Source organism: Silene latifolia, chromosome 9 (genome assembly GCF_048544455.1).
Source record: "Silene latifolia isolate original U9 population chromosome 9, ASM4854445v1, whole genome shotgun sequence".
In the NCBI taxonomy this organism is placed as follows: domain Eukaryota; kingdom Viridiplantae; phylum Streptophyta; class Magnoliopsida; order Caryophyllales; family Caryophyllaceae; genus Silene; species Silene latifolia.
In genome coordinates this window covers 164,501,161-164,509,408 of record NC_133534.1, presented here as the reverse complement: position 1 = coordinate 164,509,408, position 8,248 = coordinate 164,501,161, and the positions used below count along the sequence as shown (strand labels likewise).

Here is an 8,248-nt window from a genome sequence, read left to right as displayed (position 1 = left end):
TTATAAGTGTCACAACGGCACTCATTTCATCACTTTATTTTTGTGACTTTCCACGTGAACTTCCAAACTCAGCTCTATGGACTGCCATCTCCTCAATAGTGTTCCAACCTTTACTTTGACCGGTATTGTTTTGGAACCTACCATTAGCAATTTGCATCCAGGATGACCTTGTAATCATCATATAGAGCATTATAAAATAGGTTGCAAAGATACCATTCTTTGGAAACCATGGTGAGGGACAACTCGGACCAAACTTTTGAAACGTCCCCATGCTTCACAAAAACCTTCATCACTCCTTCTTTGGAAACTTGTGATTTTACTTCTCAAGGCGTCAGTCTTTGAAAGTGGGAAGTACTTCTTGTAGAAGGCTAATGCTAGAGATGTGCAGTCCGTGACTCCAGTTGCTACCTTATCAAGGTAGCGATACCAATCTCGAGCTGAATCGTTCAAGGAGTATAAGAACATCAACCCCTTTACTTCATCCTGAGTCACCCCAGCTGGTATAGGTATGGAACAATGATGAGTCCGTGAAAATCTCCATATGCTTCAAGGGGTCCTCATCGGTAGACAAAGAAACCGATTTCGCTCCACTAAATCGATATAAGAGGAACGAAATTCGAAGTTACCCGTAGTAGGGGTAGGTAACTGGTGCCCCTTTGGAAGATGGTGTTCCTTTGGTTGTAGATTATCATATATTTTAGCCATAATTGCCAAAATGAGAGTACTCAAGTCTTCCTCTCAAAAACCTGTCTTCTAACTGTGCAAAAGCAAAACTAGAAGCAAAGGTAAGCAACGGTCTCAAGGAACAAAAGTTCCTTGAGACAAGAAAAATAAACTAAAATAAAGCAAATGTAATTACACCGTCTCCTAACAACGGCGCCAAAATTTGATACCGTCGTTTTGTATCAAAATTAAATTTATAATTCCAAACTAAAACTATAGCTAGTGATAGTAAGGGTCGAACCACAGAGAGACAAGGTTGATTTTGTTTGCTAATTTTCAGTCTATGAAGGTAACAATTAATTGGGGGGTTTTGAGATTGGTTGACTAAATTGACTAAATGCTAAAATGAAATTTCTCAACAAGATAAAAAAGGGATCGGGAAATTCGGTTCACCATGGCAATGGTCAGGACAATAAGGTAACAGAAATCCTATAATACGGTCTCAGGAGGTATAAGCAAGCCTTTCGATCTATGCTCAAATTAACCTTGCGGTCTTCTAATTCCCCGAAATTTCTCAAAGCTTTCACTCAAGAGAAATTCCAATCTAATGATAGTTCTAATTACTAATCTTTCAATCTAGCAAAAGGACATATCAACAGACGACAAAACCGAAACGGAAGAATTCATGCTAACAAACAATCCTAATTTATGCCATGGTTCACCTCATTCCCAATCAAAACAATTAGCTACGCATGACTAAAACTAAAACAATTGCTAAATTGATAACAAAGAACAAGATTGACATGATTGAATTTAAATAAAAGACAAAAGACAAGAGATGAATTTCTGGAATTAAATTGGTAAAACAAGAATTGAAATAACAAGAATTAAAAGAAGAAAAGAATTGCATAAAACTTACTAATTGAATTAAAGAACAAGGTACCGAATTCGAGGTTTTCCGTCAGCAAAGCTAGATCTAAAAACTGAGTTCTTCAATAATGAAAAGCATAACCTAAAAGTTGCTGCGTTCTACTGATAAAAAGAATGCCAAAAGTTAATTACAAGTTGGGCTTTTAAAAGTCTAACACGAAGAAAATAATTCTCAGCTCGAAGACTGGTCAATCGACCAGTTAGCATGGTCGATCGACTGGTAAATGCAGAACAGTAGCGTCTGATGAGCTTCAGTGGTCGATCGAATTTACAGCATAGTCGATCGACTGATGGTGCTGTGCAGAAACACTTCTTTTCTCCAAAAACAGCTCCTTACTCCAATGCACGCGTCCCGAGGTGAGTGAGTACGACTCTCCTTCTTCTGGGCTTCCTTGAAGTTGCCTCCGGAGGACGAATTAGGCTTGATTTAGCTTACTTCCATTCATTCCTACAATAAATCATAGAAAATGCAAAGTAAACCGTTTCGGGAGAAATAGTAGCCTTAAGCTAACAATTATGCATGGAAATACGTGCCAAAACCACAGATAAAGTGTATAGAATATGCACGTATCAGGATCTTTCCTAATTCCGTGGCAAATAATTTCCTATTCCTACGGGTTATTGTTTTGGTAAATACAAGGAAATTACCATATTTTGTATTTCCTAATTCCGTGTGCACGCATCTCGAGGCAATATCAACATTTTCGTCATTTTATTACACTTGTACATTTTCATTTTAGGAAATAATCTACAATTCCATTTTCATTCATTTCAAAGATTATATATTTATTTAATTTATATATTTCTTTTACGTCTTTTTCACCATTTCATTTCTAACTTATAGGGTTCTATTTTTTTCTTTTTTTTAGGGGGTAACCCTCCCTACCGTCCGGTCATTTCCGGCAAATTTTTTGCATTTTTACTTTTGTATTCCGTTGAGTCATTCGTTTTGCACTAGTTTAGGCCATATGTATATACAAATGTATGTTTGCGTGATTTCTATGTAAATTTCGGCAGCATGACGGCGTAAACCGTCATCTACCAAACCTGTTCAAAGATAACCTGCAGATACAAGCAACGCAACCCAGCAACAAAGGCACTCAGGCCGTCATATATACAACCAAGAAAAGGAAATGTACAGCAAACTGGGGGCTCGAGCCCCAACCAAAGTCCGAAATGTCCGAAATGAAGGTCAAAATGTACAAAATGTGCAAAATACAAACAAAAAACAAAACAAAACTACTGTCGGTCGCCCTCCAGCTCCGCAACCCTTGCCGCGAGAACAACAATCTTGGCCTCTCGAACCTCGAGCTCCCTCAACAAGCGAGTTGTCTCCTCCCGAGACTGGGCCAACTCTCGCTCCAGCTCACGGTCCCCCTGTAAACAACAAAATTGGCTCATGTCAATCATTTCAAGCAATTACAAGGGAAATCAAAATTCAAAAATGAAATAGGCACAAGGTTCGTACCTGACGACCTAGACCGCCGATAAGTGCCTCGACGGCAGTAGCTCGCAGCCGGTTGGCCACCTTCCATAACGCCACGAACCGAGACGGCGCGACCTGCATTTTCAAGAAAGAAGTTCTCAATAATTGAATAAGTTCAATCAAATGTGTTCTTACACAAATATTATGTGAATTAGAGACTCACCCTCCGAATCAGATGCTGCCAATCGTCCAGGCCTGCATCCGTCACAGCCACGTCAAAGTCACGCAGCTCGGAGATCGTCGTCCTCCCAGTCGCGTCAGTGTACTCAAGGGTCTCGGGGTACTCTGGGGGCTCGATGCCCGCCGCCTCAACCTCCTGCAAGGTCAAATATTTCTCATTAATCGGTGATCTTTCATCGTAGTTTTAAAATCAAGTAAAGAAGAAGAGTTGAGATACTCACCACTACCGGCCAGTACGCTAACCTCCCGTAGAGGAACGCCGAGTAGTCCTCACCAGGAAGAAGGAGGGCGTTACCACCGATGCCAGCCAAGTCAGCCTCCCTCTCTGCCTCGGAAGGCTCCCTAAACATCGTCCTAAAAGGATCGATGGGAACCGTCAACACGTCCCGAGAGCACTGACGAGCCAAGCGCTCGCCCAAGTACCACACAGGACCCATCGACGTCCTCAACAGCAGCCAGCTCGAGCTCCTAGGTCGAAGGACCTCAGCCACAAAAGGAGGCGCGCCAGCGTACTCCGCCCAAGGCCTGGGCACCCACTGGGACAAGACAAACCAGGAATCATTCTTATGATCGATTAAAAGCAATGAAGAAGCAAAATGAATATAAGTGAGATGCTCACGCTGTCCAGCCGAAGAGCGTTCACGTCCCGCCGGTAAACACCGTGAGAGGAACGCTTGCTCCCCGTCCTGCACATCACCCAATCCCTCACGACGGGATAGGCCTTCTCCAGCGGCTCCGTCCTCTTGGGCGAGAGGCTCGAAAAGTAGGAGTACACCCACGCCTGTGAAACAAGATAGTCAATAACGATTTTTCGTAATTTGATTGATTTGATAAGGAAAAGAATTGATTTTAGTCTCAATGAAGGTTTATACCTCCAACAGCCGTGTCCGAGTCAAAGACGGGAGAAGTCCCCTTCTCCATCAACTCCCGGACGAACCATGGCCCTCATGAAGCGGATGAGGACCGCAAAACCATGATGACCGGTCCCAACGCCCTAGGGAGCTCGGATCGAAAGGAAGGGAAAAAGCTTTGTCGATGACCTCTCTCCCTTGTCTCCGAGGTAAATCGAAGACATAAACCACCAAAGCCACAAGCGGGCCCTCGCTTTCGGCAGACGGGGAGGAGGAGCCATCTCTCCCTCCAATCGTCGTCACCGCCGGATCTTTCCCGCAAAGTAGTCTCGAACGTAGGAACTGGGCACCAAATCCGGCACTGTAACAGCCTTCGGCGACAAGTATCAGCCGATCAACCTCCTCGCCTCGGCCGAGTCCACCCTCATGGCAGTCTCCGGTCACTCCCCCGCCTCAGTCCCACACGGCAGACCAGAAATCATGTCGTAGTCCTCCAGAGTGACTCCCACCTCACCAAAAGGCATGTGAAACGTGGAAGTCGTGTCCCAGAATCGGTCCAAAAAAGCGCGGACCAGGCTAAGGTTAGCCCGCAACTTCCTCTTCGCGATATCCCTCCAGGCCTGCACCAAGGCACCGAACGCTCCACGGTCGATCATGGCGCGCTCCTCCGCTAACAGCCGCTCGTAGCACTCCATCGCTGTCGTGTAACCCTAGAACGACCTGATGTTCCCGGCCTCCTATTGTGATTTAAAACAAAAGCTATCTTTAGTTTTGACTGAAAGTTGGAAAAGATATGAACAAATGAAATGAATGAAAGAAGGTGAGTGATGAGTATTGATTCAAAATTAACAAACTCTTCACCGTCCTGTAGGACAGGTGACCCTCTGCAGCCCAGAGCAAGTGCCTACTCTCCCAAGACTCAGCCCACGCGGGTGCTCCCCTCAGCTGACGACCTCCTCGTCCAACGTTGGCCCGCCTCGGGGCTTCCTCCTCCTCAAAAGCCCCCTCCTCGTGGACCTCGTCCCCAGCACCCATCACCGCGGCGGTGAAAGCCTGCTCCAAAGCCTCCTCGACAACAGCAGCGTTTATCTCCATGGGAGTCCTCCCAGAAGTAGAAGCCTCATCACCTGCAACATTAAAGCAAGTTTAGGCCGCGTCACGTGACGACGGACCTTGGTTAAGGGATTTTCGAGCCTTTGGAAGCCTTGAAATCGCTCCTTTCTCGCCATCTTTGGCCATATTCTCACAAACCCAATCACTCATGTGGTAATTAGGGTCAAGTCAAGCCTAATTTGAAGCGTAGTTCCGGGTTTGAGTCGAAATTTCGGCAGCATTTCGTTATAACGGCGATTATGCTTTAGAAAAGTGTTGTGAAAAAGCCGTCACAAACCGAAAATCCAAGATGGTAGTAAGTTTACCCATCATCCAAGGATCCCAAATATCAAGTTTCATCGCAAATGGGCAATCCTAAGGCCATTTTCGAAGCAATTTACAGTCTAGCTGTGAAACCGTCTCAATTTCACTCAAATGCTCAAAACTCAACGAAAATTCGAAACAAATACATGGTTATGTTCCTTATACTACCAATTATCCATTTCTAGTATCAATTTTACAAGGCAAATGCATTTGGGGGAAAAGCCCCAAATTTTCGAAATAATTGGGTTGAAAACCCTAATTTTTTCGATCCAAATTGAGCAAATATAGAAGATTAATGCAAGAATGAGACACATACCTCGATTAGTCATGATTAATGCAAGCTTTTGGATCAAACGTTGGCGGAAATGGTTGAGATTTGAGAGAGTATTGTGTGATTTGTGTTTCGAAACAAATGAAATAATCCCTCTGTTTATCGCATTTTTACGCAGAAAATGCACCCTTGGGAACAGACGCAGCAGGCGCTGCGCCTATTCCAAGTGACACAGCTCTTGTTGCGCCTCTTCCTGGTGTTCTCTCCATACGTGTTTTCAAAAATTCGTTATGAGTTCGTTATTTGTGGGCCCATCTTTGGTGCGCCTCTTCCCCGTGCTATTTTATCTTTTGGTCCGTTTGACGATCATCGTTCGTTCAGACCCGCACTTCTAAGCCAGCGGCAGACTATCATATGTTATTTATCGCTTCCAAGACCTTGCTTGTCACAGCGAGCACTTATTCCTTTACAGGTGTTTCGACACGCCTTCATTATATTTCCAACGAGAGTAAGCGGATAGACTTTCCCTCTCGAGACATGGAGATTAGTTCCCGATTATGTTCCCCAACGAGAGTAAGCGGATAGACTTTCCCTCTCGAGACATGGAGATCAACATCGACCCCGAATTCTTCAGAAGTTTGTTTGAAGCTGAACACAAGCAAATTTCTCCCAGCAGTTCCAGAGTGTGTCCTGCTGTCTTTCCTCAGAATCATCGTTTTCTCATATCCTTCAGATGCCCTTTTTTTCAGGAATAAGCCTTCGTATTTTCAGATACCAAGTTATATTCAGGCCCAAGAGTTTTGCCGAAGCGCCCTCAGGCCCGTTTCGTCCAGAAATCTCAGGTATGATCTCTTCTTATGGCTGGCGAGCTTCCTTACGTAGTCTAATGGACTTTAAACGACCTTCCCCGATAGTCGACAGACTCTAAAATGTTCCCGACGACAGGTCCTTGGCTCAGACCCCTTGAGTCGCCTCGCGTCGCCATAGTCGTCAGGTTGTAATCTTCGATTGACCTGATGGCTATACTTTAACTTTCGCCTTGTCCAAGCCTCAGCCAAAGTGGGGGCTCTGTAGATACCTCATTTCTGCACCTCTCGCAAACCACCCGGTGATGATTGGGCCGCATGTTTGCTACGCGGAACGATTTGTGACAGTTCATAAGTTTGTCGTCAGGTGATTGCTCAAATATTAATGTCTACCTCTTAGTTGTCATCTACGTGCCGATACGGTCGTTTTGACAGTAATTAGAGTACATTTGGAGTCCGGGCCTAAAACCGTCTCCATTTTCTGATAACCGCTAAATCCCGAGTCGGAATGTTCTGGAATGTTCCGGATATTTCTATTCCATATTTTATAATTATTTCACAATCTTTATTCTTTGGTAAATAATTTCCCGAAATATTCATACAAGATATTAAGGAAAACCAAATTATTCCGTCCTTCTATAACTCAAACACGGAAATCTTTCTTCCGCAGGAGGAAACCACTTGGGAACAGACGCAGCAGGTGCTGCGCCTCTTCCAAGAGACGCAGTGACTGCTGCGCCTCTTCCCAGGTCCTTTTCTGCGTCTTTTTCGTATCTTTCCGAGATTCACTTCCAAAGACTCTTCGAAACCCTATTCCTTCACGTGATTAGTATAAATAGGAGCCTTCGCTCCTCATATTTCTCACGTGAGTGTCCGCCCTTCTCTTCTCCCTTTGCATTCTAGACCTTTGTTCTTACTTTTTGGCGTCTACGTGCTTGAACATTCGACCACGTAAGCTCGGATCCTTCTGAGTACCAGCCTCGTTTGCATGACCGACCAATTTGACCAACTTCACATCAATCAACTTAATTAATCTAATCATTTGCCTCTCACGAGGGCACCTTTCGTCTACATTCGAGTCAAGCATCACTAATCGATAACTTAGTTCTTCTTGTTTCGTTAAACATGTAAGTCTGAGGGTGTAAATATCTCTTTTATTTATTGTTATTTACCTTTTGTATCATCACTAATGTAAAGTTTATGTCGAAAATACCTCTTCAAACCCGATTTCTAAAACCGTGCTTTAAAATCTCTTTTTATGGATTTCCAGAAGGCAAACCGTCGAGAAAGGACGCGGCAACTGCTGCGCCTCTTCGAAAGAGCGTAGTTCCTGATGCGCCTCTTCATGAGGCTGCCGCAGTTCTTGCTTCCTTTCTTCTTCCTTCGTCCTCCGTAATTCGTTTGTCTTTTGTTTGTTTGATTTGTTATCTCTAATTCTTCGATACAATAGTCTAATAATCTCATGTATATTATTGTTTATCATTCATTCATATGTATAATTCATCACTAAATCCGACTTAAATTCCAAGTAATCCATATTTGCGGGTTTTCGTCATTAAATTCAATCCGGGTTGTAGGAATTCGATTCGTTCATATCAGGTTTCTGAGATTCGATCCTTGATATATTCTCATCTGTCTTTTGTCG

The 8,248-nt window shown here is 43.9% G+C and overlaps 1 non-coding gene across 1 annotated transcript; it reads left to right on the top strand.

Annotated features, from left to right (window-relative positions):
- Window positions 1-223: 223 nt before the first annotated feature.
- Window positions 224-330, top strand: LOC141603393 (small nucleolar RNA R71). Its single transcript, XR_012525273.1, has one exon. It is a non-coding gene; the product is annotated as a small nucleolar RNA R71 (small nucleolar RNA).
- The last annotated feature ends 7,918 nt before the right edge of the window (window positions 331-8,248 follow it).